General features: G+C 40.4%; 1 long non-coding RNA gene across 1 annotated transcript in view; it reads right to left on the reverse strand.

Annotated features, from left to right (window-relative positions):
- Positions 1-23,676, reverse strand: part of LOC135418216 (uncharacterized) — a 56,297-nt gene extending 32,621 nt beyond the window's left edge. Inside the window, exon 1 of the long non-coding RNA XR_010432339.1 lies at positions 23,365-23,676. This is a non-coding gene — a long non-coding RNA (uncharacterized LOC135418216). The remainder of the gene's footprint in view (positions 1-23,364) is intronic.
- Between the last annotated feature and the right edge of the window lie 1,071 nt (positions 23,677-24,747).

The following is a 24,747-nucleotide window of genomic DNA, read 5'->3' on the forward strand; positions in this document are numbered from 1 at the left end:
AAAAGCCTGAAAAGACCCTAGAACTGTATCAAAATAAATCACAGCCCCCTCTTTTTCCTGGCACACTGGCCAGTGTAACTGCTCCATCACACCTTTTCAGCCTGAGAAACCAGCACAACTTGGGCCAAGTGACAGTCACTAGGCAAAAAGTGAAGTCTTGTGCTGCTGTCTAGGCTTTTGGCAAAGGGGTATTGAATAATTTGATCTGTTCTCCTGGAATACTTAAAGATTTACCACAAGCCATATATTTCTTAGATAGCAAAGCAGTTGTATAAACAGAATCAGTAGGTGTTACAATAGTACATTTATAAAAATATAACCTTAAACAGTACTTTATGTAACTTTAGATAGTACAATGAGAAACAAGCACCCTTGTTCCCACTGAGAGCTTTGGGAAGTGCAGGAAAGGAGAGCATGAACTGATGGCAGGCCTCCTGGGCTCAGGAGTGCATATCCTTGCATCACAAGGTAGGGTGAGAGAACTACTAAAGCTGGTATGGAGCAACTTCCCCAGGGAGTGATAAACATGTAGGAAAATACTACCTGCAGTAAGTCTTAAGCCAAAAGGAGGAGGGTGTTGTGACATAACAAAGCTTTCTGTAGTTCTAGGGACTCACTAGCTGCATAGTAGACTTCTCTTAGTGAAGAGAGGACAGAGTACAAAACATGAAACTACCCCAATGCCCCCAAACTTTTTACCATGTGAATAAACTACATTTGAGAACCCCGAAGAATTTGAAATTTGTCCTCTTCATGCAGAGTTCTGAATATGCATTCAGGGTGGCTGCAGACCAAAGTGTTCCTGAATTACTCGGAGGTGAAACCAGCAAGTTCAAAGTCCAGAGAAGGACCTAAAGAACCCAGCCCAAGGTTCACACCTCAGGTTACTGATTTCATGTCATTTGGTCCAGTGTGTGTAAGGGCGCACTGGAAGTGTCTGTGATCCATGACCACCAAATACATAACTTGCTCTGAAAGTAGCAGGCTCTGTTCTCAGTTAACTCAGACTTGCCAGTGCTGGGGTATCAGCTTGACAGTTGTTAGTTTGAATTTTGGAAGAGAGAAGCAGTTCACAGGCCACGGAGCTAATTACTGTGCTTATTAAGAAGTGTCGTACTAAATCCATCTAAGACTGATCATGAATTTTCTCACATATAATCTCTAAAATGCAGGTAGATCAGAGCAAAAGTGGTTTTGTTTCCGTGGTGTTGGGATTTTTTTATACAGTACTCAGCATAATAGAGCCTAAATGCAGCTGAATAACTTGAGCAATCTCAGCCGTCTTAGGAATTCTTCTCTGGGTTGGGTGTAGCGTTAAGTTGGTTACCAAGCACAGTAGGAAAAGGGTAACTTCTTAATAAGCTGGTGGAAACCACTGCATACTGTGTTGATCCAATGCAGAGTAAGAACAGAGAGACCTTTAGCTATCACTCAGTTTCTCATCTGCTGAAGACCAAGCTTTAGACCTACTTGCACAAAGCTTGGGAGATTAATCAAGATTTTCAGACTCCCTTTCCAAGGTGAGTTTGGAGGGTGATGGTGGTTTTTTTCTTTGTTTAAATTACTACTAAACTTCATTCTGTCCTTTGAAAGTAGCGCTGCTAGAGAGGTACTTTCTAAGCTAACACCTTTTTTCCCTGTGAGGATACTGCTTCCCACATGCTCATTCTTACTGCTGTGCTGCCTTTCTGATGTGTAATCATATATGGCAAGTGTGAAAAAACCTAAGGGCATCAGTTCCCTCATCTGGTTCACTGAGTGTTACCAGTAATGTTGGCATGCATGGGACTGGAATGGGAAAGGCTGAACTAACACAGCACCTCCTCCAGCTGTCGGAGCACAGCCTCTGTGCGGCGCTGTGAATGCTCAGCAGTGAGCTTGGGTTGCTAAGTTGCGAGTTGTGCTTACAATTGAAGAGGGCTTCAGACAGGGATGGAGTCAGGTAGGTTATGTAGCAAAATCCATACCAACTCACTCTATTGAAAAGCAAATTGCGTGGGAGAGAACTGCATGAAAGTAGAAAAAGCACAACCTCATCTGTTACAGATTGTCCTAAGGAAAGCCCTTATACAAAGATGAAAGAATGGTCTTGAAAAAAATGCCAGTACGTATAACCTAAAGGAGGTTTTTTTCCCAGCCTGTTTTTGGCCATGGTGGAGGACAGGAGTAGCAGAGAAGTTTTCTTTACTTGCTGCCCCCTGATGATTTGCTTCAGAGTGCTACATAAATCTGAAGATGTGACACAGCCATTGTGGAATGCAGTGATTGGAGTGGTACATTTCTGAGGTGTATGTTCTTTCTGTGTTCTGTTTGAGATGGTTCATATCTGCTCCATTCAGCAGTTTACAAGTTTACAAGTTGCCATTTCTGTCTGTCAGTGCTTTAAATTCTTCCTAAAGTTTTAAAAATAAGCTTTATTGAAAGTTACTGTGTCATGGAGTTTCTTCATAGGTGTCCTGTTTTTTCCACCTGAAACTTTTTAAAGCAGAATTCAGTGAAACTACACCCTTTCCCTGAAACATAGGACATCCCAGAAATTGTAGGTATCTGGAGTGCCATTGGTGTTGCCAATACAGGCGTTCAGCTGTTCCTTTTCTTAATTATCAATATGTGACTCTTAACAGCTGAATTGCTGATCACTTCTAATATCTTAGGATAGTTTTCATCTCTAGCAAACATTCTTTAAGTACTTTGTAAGATTAACACCTTTGAGTTTCATAGTTTTAAACTTATCTGAATGTTACAAGATGTAGTTTGTAACTTTGGGCAGGAGATGGAGCCAAACTGGACTAAATGCAGAAAGAAAGTTTAGGGTAAAATCAAAGCTTTACTGTGGGTTTTTGGAGTTCTGGTGGTTGTAAGGATCCTGAACAAATAGAGAAATACAAATTATAAATAGTTTTACATGGACAAGAATGTAAGTAAATGGGAATAAATTACAGTTTTTGCTTAAAAATTTATGAAAGCCTTTAAGATTTTAATAATTTGCTAAAATGTTATTGGGTAGAACTTTGCCAATCCAGAAAAGTGTGAGTAAATTTATGTAAAAATAAACATTGTGCAACTAAAGTAAAAAATTGTCACATAAGTAAAAGATTCTGGTTCCTTTATGAGAAATTACTAATAAGTCTTTCTAACAAATGAAATCCTTGTTCTCTCCATGCAGATTAAACAGTGGATATGGGAGGTGATGATTCCCAAGGCAGGGATGAACAGAGGTGATGGGCTGCTTCTCTTAAAATTCTTCCCTCAGTCTGGAGGTGTGAAGTGAGTTACCCTGACTGTTGGAGTCAGCAACTGCTGGGATCCTCTCAGTTGCTCCTATCAGAGTGCGGGCTTTTTTAATAGGTATATGAGAGCACTGCTGAAGAACAGCTGCTCTGTGGTTGGAGCACCTGATTTAATAGAGAACAGCTCTTCATCTGGGGGGAAATGGCAATTTTTTTATTGACTCTTCCTAGAGCCCTGCTGATTTTGCAAGCTGAGAGTCTTCAGACATTGTTTCAGAATATTTTCCTAGGGGGAAAGGTAACCTTTAGAGCATGGATGATCTTTATTTCCAGCATCTGCTTTCATTCCTCATTAGACATAATGGATGCTTTTACTGTCTCCCTAATAACCAATAAAAGCATTCAGTAACCAAATTAAAATCTTTTCACATGTGTGCTTAAGTTCATTTCACCAGTGGTACTGTTAATTTCCAAGAGGGTTAGGAAAGAGTGAATTTGGTTTTACAGAAAAGCAAATACGTAACATTTCCTTCTTGTTTGATTGTAAGTGTATTTGGGGATTATTTTATTAGGAGATATTTTTCACCTCAGTCCTGGCATCTCCTTCTTCTCTTCTCCCTCTTTCAGTCAGCTGAACTGAAGAGAGAAGCTAGTTAGGCTGAGATCCTTATTTCTAGCTACTCTGCTTTGCTCATCCTTTAATATAGTTTTTACTCTTTCCTTCTCCATCTCTTTCATTCCCTGCCTTTTGGCTGCAGCCATGAGAGGACATCTCTTGGGTTTGGTCACCTTGATTGCCTCGAGTTCAGCTTTCTAATTTTAGTTTTCTACCTATGTATTTTGTCTCAGACAGATATTTCTTACATACTGCAGTAGCAATGATGGACAAAATCATTGTTCAGTAGTCTTCGGATTCTTCTATTGCTGCACTTAGAGCCAAGTGTTAACCACTTTCAGATAAAGTACATTTAGCCTAAGAATTTTTGTAACAATGCTGAGCCCTGCATCAGTTTTTAGCACTTCTGAATCAGGAGCCACTTCATTTTGCACTTTACTTTTAGTAGAATGACATTATTCTTCTGAAGTACCTCCAAACTTCTGTTTGCAAAGGCAAATAAGAGCTTTTAATTTCTTACTGTAGTCACAGCTTGCGTCTGGGCTTAATGGCTTAATTTCTCTCTGTGGAAATGTAAAGATGAGAAATGACGTGCATGTTCTCAGGTTCTGATGCCTGACAGTTCCCACCATTCTAGAAATGAGATTTACATGGGGTAGGCTGAGCATTTAGATTTCACTGGTGCAGCTATGCCCGAGAGGATCTATTGGATGTTTGTTGCGTTACAGGACATCGATGATATAGAATCTGCGTGTGCTGGGCTTTAAATAGGAGGCATTCCAGGCAGAGCATGTGTTTGAGTCAGAAGTACAACATCTAATTGCTGTTGGTATCATTGTACAGGTTGTAGGCAGATGCTGCTGGAGCTCTGAGTGCAATGAAAATCTGCCTCTGTTTCTAAACAAGAACTAAAGTTTTTCTGCTTAAAGTTTGAAGGATAAAAATGTATCCATGACCTTCAGTGTTCAGATCACCCAAACAGCATCTGGCCAGCTGGATGCAGGCCCTCACAGTGCAGGGGTAAACACTTCACCCCCTTGCTTAAACTGGGGAAAGTCTGAGCTTGTGAATGAATTTCTGGCCAGTTTTAGAATTCAAGCTTGTAAATATTGAGTAGCTGGAAACTCTCAAGTACAGCTGTAGTATGCAGCACTGGTTACTTGGGAATAAATTGCATTCCCACTGTTTTGTAATTACTTACATTCTGACAGTGCAGATGCCAAAACTGTGCTAGGGTTACTCTGTGTTGTTTCCAACAGCTAAGAGGGATTTCTAAATTTTAGAATATATATATAATAAAATATATAATATTAAAAGATACTAAGATCTAATACATAGAAATAAATCTAGAATACATAAGGACATATTAAGGAAATAGTCCTTTCAAGACCATTTGGCGTTGTCTCCTGGGGAGACATCTTCATCTGCTACATAAGACATAGGACATTCAAGCCATAAGAGAATCACACCTCGATCAGATGCTCAAAGTAGATCACATAAATATTCCCTCAGCGTCCAGAATAAGGGTAAAAGCAGGGAGACCACATGCTGGATGGAGGAGGACAACTTTGTTTTCATGAAGTAATAATCTGGTAGATAGCTGGAGTAAGAGGGAAAACTGAAGAATACTTGCCTACTTTCTGCTTTTTAGTTCCTCCTCCCTCTCCCTCAGGAGGCTGGGGCAGACTCTGGATACAGAGCAGTTCTTCAGTGCATAAAGTGTTCCCTGTCAGAACGGGATGAGCCAGTGATATCCAACACAGTACACTTGTGCTTCATTGTCTAATCCCCCCGTTTGAGTTACTGAGTGAGGCAGCTTGGGCCGAATTCTGGAATGTGCAGTGAGACAAGGGGAAAGCATGGATGGATACAGCTGGTATGATATAACAAGAGGAAGTTCCCAGGACAGCCGGGCTTTCAGGGTGTTGTGTTTATCTTGCCTATGTAAGAGCTCAGAAGTGCCCATGGTGGCTCTGAGGCAACAGAGGGTGTGTTGTGCTGGTTCTCTGACATACCATCAGCTTCCAGGAGACCAACTCCTGGAAGAATCACAGACTTGAGGACTGGAAGTCAGACAAGGATACTTGAATTGTCAAGTGTGTTTGCTTGTTGAACCTACTTGCACAGAATGGGTTCCTTCTGCTCTCTGATCCTTTGAGGTCACCTGACAGTGAAGGGCTGCTCTGTGGGTTGCAGTTTCAGATCGGTGGCAAGAATTTGCAGTTATTCATACCATGCACTCCTAAGGAACTTCTGAATGGAGCCCCAGATCTATGTGTGGGTTCTTACACTGGCTGATTGTGGAGGTTGTATTAATAACTCTTTGTTATGTAGTGCATAGATGTTGGCCTGTGTAGAAAGAGAACTAAAGGGCTGGACAAAGGCCATGATCAAGCTCTCTGGCACTGGCTTTGTGACATTCAGCAATTCAATGGCTGCTGTTGTCTTTGTCTGTAGGGAAGCTGTGCTCACAAAACCACTTTGAGCACTCAGCCTATGCTAGAAACAGCATTACTGATGCTGCTCTATTTCCTTGCTCTCTGTGGATTTCTAGATGCCAAAAATTCCAAGGCAGCATCTAGGATGCTCCATCATTCTCTTTGCAGAGAAACCAAAGCACATGGTCTGGGGAAAGCTCCATTTGGTCTGCATTCCATCATCCCAAAGCAGTGTCACCAGCCTTGCCAGTTCCTATGAGCTACTCTGCTTGGTGACTAGGGAACTTTATTTAGCAGGACACGCAATCAAGTAGCTCGAACTGGGAACCTATTAAGAGCAAAATAAAAAAAAATATTATTGAAAGAAGCTAATTAGGTATATAATATCTAGAATCACATCCATGGATAACTTAGTTATGCATTGCAAAAGTGGATTGTTTATAAATAAATAAACTGTAGTATCACATCAGTCCCTAACTTCTGCATGCTGTTTGTTCCACCAGGGCTTGGATAATCATTTTATGAACCAATTTCCTGAGAGCTGAGCACCCTTCATGCTTTGCAGTTTCTCCTGATTTCACCTTTCAGGAGCTATACACAGTGACTGCAGTATGGGTGTGTGTATAATGGCTTGGCAGCCCTCCACAGTTGTGGAATTTACAATCATTGCTGCATGTGTAATGCTTGGAACAGCTTTTTTTTTTATTTATTTCTGGTGTGTGATGAATTAGGCCATCTGTCTCCAATGTCTGCTCACCCTTCCCCCCACTCTCCTCTTGCCTGGTATGTTGGCACTGACACCCAGTCAGCCAAGGTCAAGGTTTGGAACCTGGCTCTGTGACCTTCACTGCTGAGACCTCGATGGCTCAGTCTTCAGTTTCCTGGGGTAATTCTCCAGTATGTTATGCACCCACTGGTCTGAGATGCCGTGCAAGGAACAGGGATCCATTTACAGTAGCATTAAAATGTGATAATAAGGTCTTCCTTCATGCATGTAGCGAATATTTGAAGAGTACTTTGTTTAAACCCAAAGTTAACAAGGGGGCTAGTTTTCAAAACATAAATGGGGCATTTCCTGATTTGCACCAAAAATGGCAGAGGACACCTGACCAAATGAACTGAACGTAGGCCTGAAGATGTTAAATGCAGATGGACTTAGACATTACTGAGATGGGGGAAGCTTTGATAAAACAAAAATAGAAAGCCAAGTAAAATTGTCTTGGCTTGTTTAATTGTGCTCCTTGCCTAAAATGAAAACATATGATAGGGACATAAGTATGAGCAGCCAAAGGTACGAAGGTGTACCCTTATAAAGTGGGGTAGCACTAGTAACTTGATCCAAATATTTCTGAGATTAATGGGAATTCTGTGGAGTTTGTTGAGCTTTGGATTAAGTGTGAAAGACTTTAGGTAACACCTTGCAGTGGTAAAGATCTCTGCAAGCACTTGAGGAATCTTTGGGAAGCTCTTCTGTAAACAGCTAGATCTTTAGCATCAGTGTAAGACTGGAAAGCTTATTTACTGCTGTTGGCAGCCACCATAGGGACATATGAGTGCCTGGGCCACTCTGCAGGGAAGGAACTTCTGCAGTATTGCCAGTGGTGTTACAAAATGATGAGTCAAGTATTTAGGAAAAAAAAAGAGTGTATGGAAATCATAGTTCTTTGTTTTTAAATAGAAGGCTGTAGGTTCTTTTTGTTTGATGCTTCCCTTTTCGCCTTTAAAGGTGCCTGCAAATTACACTTCAAAGCAGTTGTGTGTACCCAAGGCCAGGAACAACTTCTTAATCAAAACTTGAAATTGCCAAGCAGTGATATGACTAAAAGATGATATGGAGTATTGTGGATTTGTATTAACATCTTTGGAAGAGGTGATACTGAGCTAGCAGAGGAATTGATGGAAGGAGATTTAATGCAGTTTACCAGTAATGAGGAAGGAGGGGAAATTCTTGCATGTGGAAAGTAGATGACAGAACAGATGTAGCATGCCTGGAAATGAGTGCCTCTCTTGTGATTCTACATCAGGATTACCTCTGACAAGGAAATACTATGTGTAGTGCCATACAAATTCTATGCACAATATTATTTAACCCAACAACTCCAAGGGGTTGTTAATTTTCAGCTTTTTTTTTTTTTTCCCCACTTGACTCCATGTTTTTGCACCTGTTTCTGCTGCAGTGTGAGAGGTTTGTTCTTGTGGGTACAAGCAGTCCTGTCTGGGCAAGAAGCAGCTGAAGAAGTTGATGCTGAAGGATGATAAGCTGTTCTCACCCCTTGAGAAGAGTCTAGCCTCTTCTAAAGATCAGAGCCTGTCCAGACTCAGCTGTGGTTGTCTATTAGCAGATGGGATTGCTGCTCTGAGATGAGATCCTGTCTGTGCTGCACCAAAAGGTTGGTCTTAGAGCAGACCCACAGGGTCCCCATGATTGCCTGCCTTAGCACAGCAAGGTGGGTACTGTGCCACCCCCTCATACACCCCAGAGCACCCATTTACAGGCACTTGTAGGACCACAGTACAATCAGTAGATCTGCCATGAGGGAGCCTTGGCTTTTCTATTAGAGGCAGCACAAACATAGCCTCAGTTTTTCCTGCTGGGATTTAGCTTAAAAAAACCCCTTAAACCTTTCTCTGTGACTTTACTGGGAGTTGTTATGGAGTGACCTAGAGGAAGAAAAAGTGAATCCACTGCATGTAACCTCACTGTGAGGAAAAGGGGGCTTGGTGCTGAGGTGACTAACAGAAAGTTAAATGTGAGTGTTTTCCTAATGCTTTTCTTAGTCTTGAAGTGTTAATGAGCCTTTGAGATTGGGCAACTTTTGATCAGTGTATACTGCAGCATAAGGGATCTCAGTTTCAAGAACAGAGATGAGCTTTTGAGCTGATACGAAAATCAAACATTCCCTTCATTGTTGTAATAATTTCTCTGTTGTAATAATCCATCTAAGACCAAAGCAGAAGATGATCTGCTCCTTGTAAGGAAGAAAAATTTGGAACTATAAAATTCAGACTTTGAGACTTTGGTGTCTCTGACTTTATCAACTGGCAGAAAATTAGATGACATCAAAGAATTAATGGGAAAGAGCTTATTAAATTTTGAAATAGATTGGAAATTGTCATATGGCTGTAATGTTAACAGGTGTTTTCATGTCACTTTACTACAAAAGAGAGCAGCCTGGATAAGGATATAACAGCTGAAGCTGTGAACTGTGATAGAGACATAAGTTGAGCTTTCTAGGATACACCATAAGTTAATTCCACTGTCTGTACCGCTCGTGTTAAGGGCTCAAAAGTGCAGAAATTTTACTTTGGTTTTCTTAATAGTAGTTGAAATGAATTAAATTATTTCTTAAATTTAAATAAATAATTTTACTTAAAAAGCATTCAGATGAAGTATGCAAGTAATTCTATCCTAAGAAAGAGTTGGAAAAATATCTAGTTTTTTGTGCTTTTTTTAAAAAATGACAAAAATACCTCTATTCAATTTGAGTTTTCTCTGTACAAACTTGGGATTTAGGGAAAAATACACCCCTTTTCTGAGAACAGAAGTGGGAAAAAACCAATTCTTCATGTGCTCATTCAGAAATGAGAGACCTCACTGCAAGCTGGGTGAGAGATTGCTAAAACAGACCCATTTCCAAAGACCTTTCAAATGGTGAGTTCATCTGCTGCATGAGCCGTTCCTTCAGCTTGTCTCATCTTTCAACCAGGTGAGTGTGCAAGGAGTAGTGATAGGTGGCTTTTGTAAGAAGTGGAAATGTTTTTTAGCAGTCAATTTTGAGTTAAGTTATCCAGGATGCTTAACTGCAATTTTCCAGTTTAAGTCCACACTGATGTGAGGACCTGAATGACATTTTTTGCTGTATTCATCATATCAATTACATATCTTTGCAGATTTGATCTATGGCTGTTATTGGTGTCTTTAAAAAAGGTATGGCAATATTTTAGCAGTTATTTATAAATATTTAAGAATATTTATATAATCAGAAATAATCAGAAATGGACACAAGGTGAAGAAGTACTCCGTAAACACTGTGGAAGTGTCTAAATGCTCCGTTGGGAGCTCAACCCTTCTGTAATTTCTACATGTTGATCTGGGTCATATGTTTTTATGGAAAGAACCCCAAAGAAGGACAGTAGTTGCAGTAAAAAATCAGCTGCAGGCAAACATGGCTGAGTTTTGCCAATGAAGTTTACTTCAGAGTGGTTAATTGGTGCCTTGCCACCTCTGATCTGAGTGGCTTTACCTCACAGCTATGGGCTGCCCTGAAAGATTTTTGTAAAGCAGGGTGAGAAAGTATGCCTTTAATGAGGGGACAAGATTCAATGCACAGTGTATTTCTGAAGGATTATCAGAGGTCTGGGCTGTACAGTGAGATACAAGGCTGTGGGCCAAGTGCTTTCAACCTTTTTCAGTGTAATAATTCATGGAAAATGTGCCATCTTACCCATCCAATTGTAGAATTTGCAGAGAAAGAGAGTAAAAAAAATCTAATGCCAAAACTGTGGAGGGTGTATCAATGACTGGTCTGAAAGGCAAAACTGTTTCCAAATTTTCATATCTACTCTATGACCTATAAGCCCAGCTCCTTAAAAAAACGCATTTAAAGCCACATAAAACTCATGGGGGTTAACAATTCCTGTGGTAAGACTTTAACAGAATCCATGGTCCATAAATCACATTCACTGGTGGGATCCCAGTTGCAGTATATCTGAGATGGCTTATGTGAGTTTGGGACTTCGATGTTCTGTTTGTTTTGAACTTCTTTGCACCAAAATTGGCATCCTTATAACAGCATCACAAACTATGCCCTCATGAAAAATCTTATCATAGATGATTCAAAAAAGTTTGAAGTCTAGTTATTTATTGTTCATTTAAAGGAGTCCCTTTTATAGCAACAAAAGTCCTGCCTTGCAGCCCTTGAGCTGGGCTGGTGAGAGGAAAAGATCACTCACCAACTCAGCCTGTCAGGAAAATTGCCTGGGATGTAGGAGGGCAAATATAGGTTGTGAACAGCCTGGGGGAAGGCTTAAAGCCAGATAGTGTGTCTGTCATCAGTTTGTAGGCCTGCCCATCCCTTGCTTTTGTGCATAGGATGTTTTTGGTATTACACTTTCCACCGTAGTGGAATACTTAGTGAAGATGCTGAAAAAACAGCTTCCCGAGTGTATTATGCAATCTATTAGGTGGAATTAGAGCTGAAATAGCCCATCCAGTGGGAATGGGCTTGTTTTGTGTTATCCTTCCAGCAGGGGTTTATCCATGTGTACTGGAAATTACAATATTAAATGCTCCAGCACAGAAATTTTGTGTGAGGATTATTGGACTTAAGTTTCCTCAGTGTACTGCAGTCTGGGCTTCCTGCTGGCCCAGGAGCTTCCACTGCAAAGGTTTTCAAACACTAATGCCTGGAATTAGGAAACTGAACTCTGCTGACGAATAACAGAAGAGAATGTTTTCTCAGTTTGACTCCTTCCGCATGACAATCCCTGTTAAAAACCTTTGCTCTTCTCTCACTTCCCTCAAGCAATTTGTTTTAAGCTTCCCGGCTGAAACAGTGCCACAGCATTTTTCCAGCTTAGCAGAATTGTTCTTTTTTCTTAAAAGGCCATAAAGACATAAACCTTGGATACAAAAAAGTTATATTTGTATTGCTGCTTTTATTTTCCCTTCATCAGATTTACGCGTAAAATATATGTACACAGGAGACTGAGGTGTTTCAGATACTGAGTGTATTAGCACCCTCTCCTGAGCTGGGTCAAGGATGGTTATGTGGAAATGAAGCTGAGGCAGCTTCACAGCTGCTGCCTCCTCAAAGTAGAGCTTCAGTTGCTGTTGCCACCCCTCTTTTGCTGGTTACAGCTCGGCACGTTCAAGGTCACTCTTTCCCGTTCTTGCAGTGCAGAATGTGGTTGTGAGCACTCGCATCTGATTCCTTGGGATTGAATTCTTACTGTAGTGCTGAGACCTGTCCGGGGGTGCCATATGTCTAATCTTAAAATAGATCCACCAGATGTTTAGTATATGAGTGCAGTGTGACTATTTAGTGAAGATTATATTTCTTTGGGTTTTAAACAGCGACGCAATTGTGCTGTATTTTTAATTCTGTGGTCATTGCAATGAGTGCAGCCAGTGCTGCAGTGGTGGAAGGCAGGTTTTGAATCCATGTGATGTATCACTACCACGTGCTTGGTGCCTTGCTGCTGACCTGATCTTGTGAGGTGTTCATCACAGTCCAAAAATAAAACTTGCTCACAATGTGATGTATGGAATAGTCTTACAGGGGAAGATAAGGGAGAGCTTTATTGCTTGTATCACTTCACATTGGGACTGCATGAAAACTGCAAAATATTATGCCATAGCAGTAGCCTTTCAAATTGCCTCTGGGTTTGCAAGCAGTGATTACAAAACTTCATAATCCATTATATAGCCTTTTTTTTCTTCATTCCACTAGCTTAGTTCCATAGAACTTCTTTCTTTTGGTGAATGTCAAGTAATCCTGAAGGGTAAAGGGATTGTTTTGGTAAAACATTTGCTGACGTTTCTATCTGATTCTGACAGTCTATAAAAAGGTTGTATTAATAAACAAATTATTATTATAAACAAATGAAATTGCATCACTTTACTACACAGACCTAGCATTTCACTGCAACCACTTTCAGCTACAGCCATGCCACTTCAGCCTTCATCTCCTGAGGCTGCAGTGCTCCCACTATAAAGCAATTGGTCACACCTCATTATTGAAGTTATTTGCAATAGTGTACAAAGGACCAAGTAACAGATGTTTTGAAATGGCTAATCAATTTTTATAGATTTAATTAAGTTGATGCCTGCACATCTTTCCAACGTGCTTTTTTTACCAAAGCTAAGGAAAGGATCTTAATTACAAATTCAGTCAAGCCTCTGTGAGGCTCAGGCTTCAACATTAGAGCACAAATATTGCTTGCATGCAGTTATAATATAATATTCTAGTGTGGCCACTTGCACTGGAGTTTTGTGTCTCTGAACTTCACTCTTAGAAAGTTACATTTGGACTAAGATGTATGACACTTGTTGTTTGGAGTGACACACACAAATCCCCATAGACCAGAATGAAAATTCAGCCCTAATCATCAAAGGGAAGTGAGGACTAAATGAATGTGTCATGCGTATCCAATTTCTCCACTGATGATCCAGAGAAAATAAATCACAGTGGATGTCCTTCCATTTCTTCTTTGTTTCAAAAGCTAGAAGGAGCTCTCTATTAAAGTCACCCTGGGTTTCCTCAGGGAATACTAAAATAAATTAATATTGGCTGATTAAATGTTTTGACCCATATTGAAACCACTGAAAAATGATAGACCTATTTTATCATGGCAGCATGCCAGCTTATTTTTTGTGTACTACTGGAATCAGAGGATAAAACTGGAGGAGCACATCTTAATTAAACTAATAACCAATTTCATTCATTTTTCATAAATCCTTTTTCTGAGATTGTACTCTTTGAGAGAGATTTCTTTTTCATCAGTCTTTTAGTGATATCTGGTGTCTATCTGTGCTGGGATCTCCTGTCATCTTCCCAATTTTGCATCAGAAAAAGACAGCAAAAGTGATACACAGAAAAGAGATAAAAATGGGGAAAGGCATTGCAGGAAGGTCTGGCTTGATTAAGTGGAAAATTTTAAATGGCACCCAGTGTAGATAGGTATCCAAGTCACATTGGTTTTCAATGAGAATAGGATAGCTCACGGTCCCTCATCTCTCTGAAATGTTCCCTTACACCCTAAGGCAATTTAATTTGGAAAGAATTGTTGGAAGAAATCTGATAGGTGTATAAAATGAGCAGTATAAAAAGCATGCTGCCACAGCAAGGGCAGTGCCTTGAGACTCAGAACCTGCTCAGAAGTTAATTGAAATCAATTTGAAAGACTTCTGTTGATTTAAATAAGCTCCGGGTGAGCCCTTGGGAGAGCTGATTTCAACACCCAGGTTTACCATGGATTTTTTGAATGGCTTAAAGCAAGCCACTCAGAATGGAGGCCAGAAATTTTAAAGGGATCGCTTGAAGTGGGGGGAGTGTGAGAGGTTCTCCATGCAGCCTCACACTAGGGCTCTTTCCAGAAATGTGTTATGAGCTGGTAATGTAAAACAAATAATTTCTACTTAACCCGTGGTGCTTACAGTTGTAGGATGCTGTCAAGACAGTTTCAAAACATTTTAAAAATTAGGATTGAGCATTTAGGATTATTAAAACAGCATCTGTAGTCAGATTAGCTTGGATAAAATGCCAGGGGCCACCAATCCTCATGTTTCAGAGCATAAACTCACCACCAGCTGGAATAACGAAGCAGACACCTCAAAGGAACAATATGCTACTGTTAAGCAATTTATTGTATCATTTACAATATGCTGTCATGCAGCCTTACCTTTATGTGGATGCTCCCTTGGAAAGGGGATCTGTTCTCACTGCCTGGGGGAATGGCAGAGCCATCTGTAACTTGTCTAACTGGGGCCATTTCCTTGGGGTGATGGAGGTTCCTGGTGAGTGCAGCACACTCAGACCCCCTGGGCTGGATCTTTCTGGCTGCTTTAACCTCTCATAAGCTCTCACAGTGGTTCTGGTGCTGTCAAAAAGGCTCTGCAAGCTACAGGAGCGAGGCAGTGCCTTGTGGGATGGAGCCTTAGACATCTGTTCTGGTTTAAAAAATATGAACATATCCCTGTGTCTCTGGGATCACATTGGAATTGCCTGTTTGTGCTGAATCACAGATCTAGGATGGTGTTCCTGCTTTAATAGTTCATCACTGTTCAGCCCAGGTCCCTTGGGGGTGAGTGCTGAATGCCTCTCAAGGCTCTGAGGAGCTGATACTCACTACCTACAGTTTGGTAAGTCGGTTGTTGCTACTGCTTTGCCAAGCGATACCTCAGAGACCCCAGTCTGGAATTCCAGCCAGTCCTTGGCTCCTTCCACCCTTCACCTCCTAAATTCTGTCTATTTTTAGGAATTACTTCCTTCCCTCTGGATCCCAGTCCTACTTTCCTTCTTGAGTGCTCTAAACAGGAAAGTGCAAAATCTGCACCTTTCCACCTCCTCCCTCACCCTAATGCAGCACTCTTCTCCTTCAGAGGGCTCAGCAGGAAGGCTGCTGCTGTCAGCAGGAGATGGGGTCACGGTCCCTGTGCCTTGTATTGCCCTAACCATCAGCAGCACTTGTAATTTGGGAAGCTGGGATGAGTGTTAGCAGCTCTCAGATGAACACACTCAGCCTGGGCTGGGCACGGATCACACCAAGTCACTGATGGCTCATCCAAGTCCTATGTGCAAAAAGCAGGAGATGGTTCAGATGTCTCTGAAAACCTTTTCTACAAGGTACTAGTAAGGCAGAAGAATTACCAGGAAAAAAAGATGGAATTTAAAGAAATGCAACACAGATAATGCATTTTTTCCCCAAACTTTTAGTCACAGAGGACAGAGAGAAGGAGCCACCAAATTCTGAGATTTTTTTGTATCTCCTCTTTAGAAATTATTTTGTTGCTAGATGAAAGTTTACTGACATTTTCCTGGATTGTCTGAGGCTACCTAGTGAGGCTGGTGTCACCTTACTTTAACATATCTAACAAATATTGTCCTCCAGGCTGTGATAATGGCTGCAAGTGCTACAAAATGAAGTGAATGAAAGATCAATTAGAAGTTTATTAGGGCTTTGGGCTTTTTCTGTCTACATCAAGAACGGAGTAGTAGAGATTTCTTGGAAAATACAGTTGAGGAGAGGATAAACATATGCTATCACACTGGACTGTTTGAGCACCGTGATCTGTGCCAGTGAAGCAGAATTTCTAGGGAGCTCATTGCCTACCTCTGACAGATCTCTTGCAATGATTCCACTGAACCTCAGGTTAAGATTAAGAGTGATTGTATCTCCCTACCTCATCCTCAGCTCCCTGGGATACCAGCAAGGTGCAGCCAGTGTAAGATGAGCAGCTTTAGTTCCCACTGCCTACAAATCCTGTGTCCCCTTTGCACTTTGGGCCTTCTAGGAAGAGTCCATGGCTGCCTTGTCTGCTGGGTGCTGTTTCCAAGGCAGACAGAGGTATCTCGTGAGCAAACTCCTGATGCCCATTTGTACTGAAGTGGGCTGCAAACTTCTTCCATACTGACAAACTATTTCCCCCCCCATTGTTTCTCCTACTCTATAATAGGCACAGAAAAAGCAAATCTTTAAGACAGCTGGTTGGATTTCCTGCCTTCTTCATGTCTCTTCTCCGTTGTGAGAATCTCTTGATGAAAAGTTTAGAAAGTTGTTTTTCACAATGTGAACTGAGTAATTCATTATTCTCTAATCATGTCTTAGAAAAGGACAGATAGTTTAGCTGCAGATATTAAAAAAGGTCATCTGGAAGAAAATATTGCATCCAAAGAACTGCTTCTGGTCATTGGCCAAGCTCTATGTTGTTTCAGCTTAATCCAAGAAACAACTTTTATGAGAATATTTTGAGAACTGATGGAAGTTGTTTTACACTTGAATGTTTATTCCAAAACAAAGAGAAAGAAAAATAATCACTGATCTTGTGAAAGCTTCACCAGAGTCAGATTTAGGGAGAGGTGACTTGCATATGAACCGAATTCCTGCTGCTTTGCCTTCTATATGTTTATGTTAGCTAAAGTAGCTTCAATACAAAAGGAAGATACCTACTGAGCATCCCAGAAACTCAGAAGACTGGAAATTAGGGTAACTTTGGAGAGATGGGAACCTGTAGCTCAAATTCATCCTGTGAAAAGGCAGAGGAAGAGTTTGGACTTTCCTGACATTTCTCTTTACTAGGAACCTATTTTAATTTACTTACAATTTTATCAAACTGGAACTACTCAGGTTTAATTTTCCCCTTTGGGTTCTGTCTTACCTTCCCTCTGCCTGTCCTTATCACTGGGCTTTTGTTTATATCACAGAGGTCCTGAGAAATTTCCTCACTTCTCTTGAGCATGTGACCTCACTTGCAATGTCTGTGACGCTGCTACACTTTTAGTGTGTGTTCTGAGAGGGTAAGGACACAACTGGGACTGTGAGGAAAATCAAGATGAATGACATAATTCTTTCAGGAGTGTTACCTTTCTTACGGGCTGAGTTCTACATGAGCCAACTGACAAAGCTTGCCCAAGGCTGCATATTTGGCGAGTGATCTGCTTACTGGAAAAAACTGTGTGAAATGTCAAGCTCTCTACGAAAAAACAAGTGGAAAGGGGAGAAAAAGGAAGAGGAAAGGTATGATTTTAAAAGTTGCTTTTTCTTTTTTATAGCTTTTTGTTCTGCAGGTGCCCTGCTAAAGAAAAAGAGAAAAAAAAATTGAAAAGTCTTATGTTTTGTAACTACAACCTAATTAATTTCCTTGTGAATTACTAAAGCTAAGGGAGCTTCAGTGCCTAAAATTGCTTGTATGTTGTTAGGTTCAGGGAAACTACTGTGAGGTTTCCCAGTTTTATAACTGAGCATTTCTGGAAATCAGAATTAATTTCATAAGTGATTTTAAGTAAAGACTTTTCCTGGCCAAAGGCTGTTTTTGTTTTTCTTTGTATCCCAAGCAGGAAGTAATCCAAGGGCTTTGCTTTGGTCTGTTTGCAGACTGTATGGTAGTTCTTGCATTCCAGATTGTATGTGTGTAATATTTGGAAGATTAGTAATGATGTGTTATCACAGCCAAGGGCAGTCCAAGTCAAAGCTTTGTGGACTGTGACTGATGGGTGGGTTTTATGCCACTTCTTTCACTCTGGGATTACTAGATACATTCTCATCACACATCTCTTTTTAACAGTGGAGGGAAAAGGCTGGGTCTATGGACTGTATTAAAGCATCTGACTCTGTTCAGACAAGATTCTTTAAGTGAGGAGTATCCTAATATGATCATGTTTATTTTATATTTTGTATGTGGAGATACGTCTTCTTTGAGGCTCTTGCTTAAACAGATACTGCCTATTAGCCAAAATATTTAATAATTTGGATTTAAACAAGCATCAGTTAAACTGAGATTTCCTTAGGCTCCAGTTCAGGGCTTCCTAGGTGGGGCTGAATTTAAGGCACACTCCATGTGTGAAATCTTGTTTTCTGTTCAGGGTCTGTGCCTGCAATGGCTTCTCTGTCTGGGAGAGCGATGCATTTCTTAGAGACACTCTATGACTTCTCACCAAGTACAAATACAAACACTCAAAATGTTTGTGTGATCTCCACTAAAATGGCCTTTTCTTCTTCTCTACTTTGTCTGTATCACTTTCAAGGCCCTCTCCAGATGCATGGTCATACCATTTATTAATATAAATTGTTGGCCATCTTCAAACCTCATGAATAAGGGAGGACTGTGAAGAATTGCTGGACCTGCAATAAACACAAGATATATCAACTTCTGCACTTCTTGCTTTCCAAGGGATTTGCATATTTCATTGCCATCCCAGAGTCTGCTCACAATCCTAGAAAATGGGACACCTAGGAATATCTCTTGCCCCAAAGGTGGATCATGTTTTACTCATTCTTGACGGATATTTTGTGTAACCTATTTTTAAAACTGATACTGTCAGGTGTTTCAAAATTTGGCATATTCTCTCATTTACCATTAGCAGGTTTAATCTGAACTTCTCTTGCTGTGATTTAAGTCTACTTTCTTCCATCTTCTTTACCCTGGGTATCATAACCAATTTATTCCATTCTTCTTTAAAGGTTATTTTCTGCTTTCAGTCTTCTCATTTCTAGACCAAACAATGCCCTTTCTGTCATCCTTTTTTTTTTTTTTTGTAGGCTTTTTGTTAGTTCTATCCTTTCTTCTGAATTTCTCAGTCCAATTCCTACTTAGATACCACTGCCAAACTGGATGTAGTATTCTTACTGAGGCTTTACCACCACCAAGAAAAATAAGGGAATAATTATTAGTCAGATGAAACTCCTATTTATACAGCTCAGGTTGATGGATGCCTTCTTTGCATGATATTGTTGACTCATGTTCAGCTCTGATCCTCTGTAATACTCCCCGAGTCCTATTCAGAACAACTGTTATCTGTCTAGTCCTGCACTTTCCCAGACAATATTTTCTCTTCCTAAGTACAGGACTTAGCACCTGTCCTTGTTCAGCTGAATCCCGTGTTTTTCAGACAGTTTCTCTGATCTCTCCAAATCATTCTGAAAACTCTTGCTCTGCTCCAATTTGCCTACAGCACTTTACCCCACATGCATGTTTCAGATGTGTGATCTGTTCTGTTACCCAGACTGTTGAATAACAAGATAGGAAAAGGACTTAACCCTTACAGATTCCCAAATTATACGCCTTTCTAGTTTGACAGCAAACTACTCATACCAGCTGTGAGTGCAGGTTTCCAAGTAGCTGTGCATCCATCTCCTTGTAGCCTCATTTACAGTGTGTGACTACTTTTCTTTTAAGATTATTTTCTGAGATGGTGAAGCTTTTGCTGTGTTACCTGGGACCATGAGTTTTTGCTCTTTAATTCATGTTTCTTTTTATCCCAATATTTGTCTTTGCTGTTTGTTTTCTATGCCCTTTCCCACAAGACGCTAATAAAGAAAGAGGTAAACTTACTATTAAAGTGGGGAGTAACAAAGGAGAAACCCTCCAGAGTTCAAGTCAGAATGTTTTTTATTCTTATCATTTCTGTATCCTGGGTGGCAGAAGTTTCAATAAACTAATCTGTCATCACAGATAACAATTTTCCCCTCCACAATTGTCTACCAAGACTGCTTTGCCATTTCTCAGTCCCTATGATAATTATTTACAAAATCTAATTCTACAATCCTACGGATATTCTTCAGAATCCCAATAGGAATATGACTTTAAAAGCCCTTCTAGTTTTTCTGAAGGGGAAGGACCAGGTTAACAGCTGTGGTAGTTCTGTGAGACAAGCAAGAACTGTAGTTTATGAGCTGAAAGGCTAATTTTAGAAGATGCCCTCAACAGGTGAGCAGATCATTTCAGGTAACTTCAGAGTCCTTTGCTTCTCTGCATCAAATGTCAATGTGAATTTCCCTGTTGACTCTTACTCTGAATATATAGATTGCAGGAGCTGAGCTAGATTCCAGATCAGTAAGATCATGTTTTCCACTGGAAGCGTTCCAGATGATGATAAACATCATCAAACAACTTCAGGCTCAGTATGAATGTTGATGAAAGCATACCCCAGACTTCAGGAACACATAGTCTTACCTACCTTATCTAAATGCCGTGCGAGTTTGAAATCAGTGTAGTATCTGTGCAGCAAATGCTGCATGGATTTGGCACGCTTTTGCAAGACATCTTTCCTTTCAGCTGTAGGTCTGGTCTTGCTGCACTGGGCTGCCTCTCTTTACAGGACTGCATGTCAGAACATCAGTGGATTCCCCACTCTTATTGTTCACTCAGGGGCCACGGCTCCCTCAAGAAGGTTGTCTCAATGTAATGGCTCAGCGCCACTGTCTGGCATGCAGAACATTCCTGGTTTGTCTCCGGAGATCCGCACTGCAAGTGCTGACATGTAACACCACAGCTGCGCAATTTGTCAGCGGACAAGGGGAAGGAGCCCTGCAGTCAGGTCAGTCGGTCCGTCAGGAGGCACTGCAGCCCTGCCCTTCGCTCCGCAAGGGCTTTGCACCTTCCCGCAGGCAGAGCAGCTCGGCAGCTCACGCCAGAAGACCGGCCCTGCACAAGTGGCCTGTCAAAAACTCAGTCCTGCTGAACATCCTTCACAAGTGAGAGGTCCCAGGAATAGATCTGTTTGCCATGGGCCGGATCAGCATGTGTCAGTCATTTTAGTCCGGACCAGCCTTCCTGACAGGGTCTCTCATCCCCGGCTACTTTCAGTGATATTTATCTTTTCCTACTGTCCACCACATGCTGGGCTCTAAGAACATCAAAGCAGAGCTTAGGTATGATAACTCCATCAGTCACCAGATCTTTCCACTAAGTAGTTCTGAGAAAACTTTACTCAGAAAAATAATGATGAGAAAATAAATCTGGTTCTGTGTTGGAGAGAGCATGACAAGCACAACCCCCCGTGGACAGTGCTCCTTAAGGAAATAGATGTTTTTATTGATAACTACACACTCTTGTTTTAAACCACAGATGCTTTAAATGCTCAGCTCAGTCCATGCAGTTCCGGCATCAGCAGCAGTGTATAAGAACTATCAATAATCAAGCACATCCTTAAGTGAAGTGAGCTTTGTTTTAATACTAAAATTGAAGCAAAATTCATGCAGGACTTCGACAACAAAATTAAAATTTTTCTTGGTGAACAAGGGCCAGCTCTACAAATTGATAAAATCACCACAGCCAAACATCACTTATAGCTGCATAAATTGTGCAGTGTTTGGTACTGTTCTACTTAGGCATACTTTTAGAAATCACTCATCTTCACATAAAATATAAAAACATCTTTGTAATCTGTGTCCAGTTTGTCCTTGTGCATCAGTAGTATTTATCCCTATCAAATAGTACTCAGCAGTTATGCAGAAATCAGTGTTTTATCATGGAGAAGGAAACCATTAAGGCTTAGACTTTGCCTTCAGCAACGCATATATCCATAGAACTTGTATGCACATAAAGAGGAATTGGTATTTAAAGGCTTGCGAATTAAGCTTTTTAAGGGCTGGATATTATTTCTAATCTACTCTCTTATAAATCAAAAATTACTGAAGTAAAATCTGTACTGAATATATTAATTACAGGTATTTTTATTAATAGTAAAGGGGTACTAGTTATTAACTACAACTTTGGGTATGAGAAGAAAAAGTCCCCACCCATGCATTAGAAAGCAGTGGGTTAAACAAATAGACAAGCAATTACTGTTAATTCTCTTGTGTTTCTGGGGTCATGAAGGATGAGAAACAGAAGTGAGGATGAGTGGAAGCAGATCAGTTATGCCATGATATGAATGGAAGTATGTAATAGTGAGGGCATGGAAAGATAAATTGGATTATTAACATGCATATTTTGATTATCTGAAGAGCTGAAAGTAACATCAAGAATTTTTTTAAAAGCCTGCTGTTCCTCAGAGTTGTTTAACATTCATTTTTTACTGTGCCCATTATTCTTTCCTTAATTACTTTTTGCTTTTCTTTAAGAAGTTGGCTAAAGTAGTTAAAATGGTAAACATTTGCCATTTCTGAAGCTAGAAAGGAGCATGATACTAGCCCTTAATGACATAAGCCAGTATTCTGGGATCAAACAGTGTGTATAAACATCCTAGGTATGATCAGTTGCGCATTCTAATGTTTTCTAAATTTATAATATGTGAATTGAGGATTGTACTGTCACAGGCTTGATGTGCTGAGGGAATACACAGCTTTTCACAGTAACCACAAAAAGACAACATTAATTTATTCCACAATGTTCTGCATCAGGACTAAAATTCTGCAGTGTTTGTCTTTCATTAGCTGGCTGCCCCAGCATATTCGAGAGTCTCAGCCTCCCATGGTTGAATGTCTGATAGCTTGTCTCCAAAGCTTATCCTTCTGCATCTTGATCTGCTTGAATCTTGAAGGCACATGATCTGCACACTGCAGCAATCAGTCCAGCCCCTGGGTTTTGTCTTTCACCTTTCTCAGGTCTGTAACAAGGCTGACTCTCTCAGTGCATCATTAATAAGCTTCATTTTCTGATTGTTCAGGGGGTGATTATTTTGCTTCTAACCTTTGCTTAGTCAAATTCTTCAGGTGATGCTGTTCTCCTATAAAAACATCTGCTTTATAGCCAAATACTTCTAAAGGACTAGATCTCCCCTGTATTTTCCTTCCAAACCATTAGAAACTTTCTGCTTCTTTCGAGTGTCAGAAAATTTAGTTTGTTTGCTTGTTTGCTTATAAAGCAACTTGAGCTGAATTTTACCTGGTCCTTTGTAAATGTACCCTGAGTATTTCTGTGCACCACCATTCCACTGACGTGCAGTCATGGGCAGCTCAGCCCGCGCAGGTGCAGGAAAATGCAAAGCAAGAGTAACTGGAAAAGAACCTACCACTTTTAGCCACCTGTTGCCATTCACACCCAGTGAAAAGAAAATCACTGAAAAGAAACAAGTGAAAAGTGGTGCTGACTGAAATATTTTTTAGGAGAAGCCAATAAAAGTGAATAGAGACTTACCCAAAAGGCAGATTTCATATACCCAGGCACTGTGAATTTGTGCTTCAGTCTTCAGCTTCTCTATCCAAACAACAATCAGAGAGAACAAGAAGAAAACATGTACAGCAAGCTCCAGAAACAAAAGGGTTCAGCATCACCTGGGAAAAGCTAATATGCTAATAATCATAATCTGCCAGGTCTGAAGTTTTTTTCATTTTTTTTTTCTGGACTTTGTAGGTATTTTCCTTCATTAGTTTTGGAAGCCGAGTAAGAGAGCGCTTTCCTGCCGCCTTCCAGTGTGTTAAGGAGTACGATGTTGCCATTCTTCCTAGATGAAGTCTTTTATTCCTGCAACTGGATACTTATATTACTTCAATCCTATTTAAGAGATGACATCTCATTCTATATGAAATCATGTTTGTATTTTAATGACTATTGCTTCTGCAGAACCATCACAACGCTGTCTAGATCACGCTTTGTAAATATGAATTAAAATACCTGTGCACTGTAGTAACTGTGAAAAACAGCGTTTATTCTCTGCTTTGTCTGGGTGCCTCACTCGCTTTGGGGATAAGCCATGTTCCACATGCAGTGGCACCTTGGCTAGCTCTGTGCTTTGCAGCTTAAGCGAGCAGGGCACTTACACTGGGGAACAAGGCTTGTGGCCAGGCCAACCCTGGCCCAGAGGTACTTGTGTTACCTGGGTTTTCCATCTTTCTTTTTTTTTTCAACCACGTCTTTTCCCTGATAATGGAGAGATGATTATATATTAATTTTCAAAAGATTACATTTAAGGCAGTTGATTCATAAAATATTAAATTTCAGGTCACAGAATAACAGGTTCAGGCATGAATCAACAATAGGTGTTACTCAGACTAATAGGCAGATTGACTTGCTATAGTCTTTTATTCTTAGATGTGGTTCCTTGCTGCTGTGTAATTCTATGGTTAGTTGAGCTCTTAAAGCAATGAAATTATAGCTGGTTTTGTTATTTGATGCTGAACTATTTGGGGACACAGTATCCTGTGTGTTCCCATCTCCATCCCTTTTCTAATTTATGCTTGTTTTCTTTTTCCTGGGTTCTGCTGTTAATCTACCTCCTAAAAATGTAGTATTCTGGGTGTGAGTTCATTTATACCAGAGACCTGCTTTTGATTTGTCCTCGTGCAAGTTAGAACAGCAATTAGATCAGGATTTCAGTTTTAGCATGCAGACTCCTACAACTGGAACCCCCAAAAAGGCATTATAAAACATGGGGATTATTTAGTTGTATTTGGAGATGCAGTAAGCATATTAATCTCAGCTGAAATTATTAGCTAGGACTGTTTTTTTGCATGAGCACTCATCCATGGCATAGATATTTTGAAAAAAATCGACAGTTTTAATCTAAAATCATAGATATTT

This window comes from Pseudopipra pipra, chromosome 8, assembly GCF_036250125.1.
Source record: "Pseudopipra pipra isolate bDixPip1 chromosome 8, bDixPip1.hap1, whole genome shotgun sequence".
NCBI classification, from domain to species: Eukaryota; Metazoa; Chordata; class Aves; order Passeriformes; family Pipridae; genus Pseudopipra; species Pseudopipra pipra.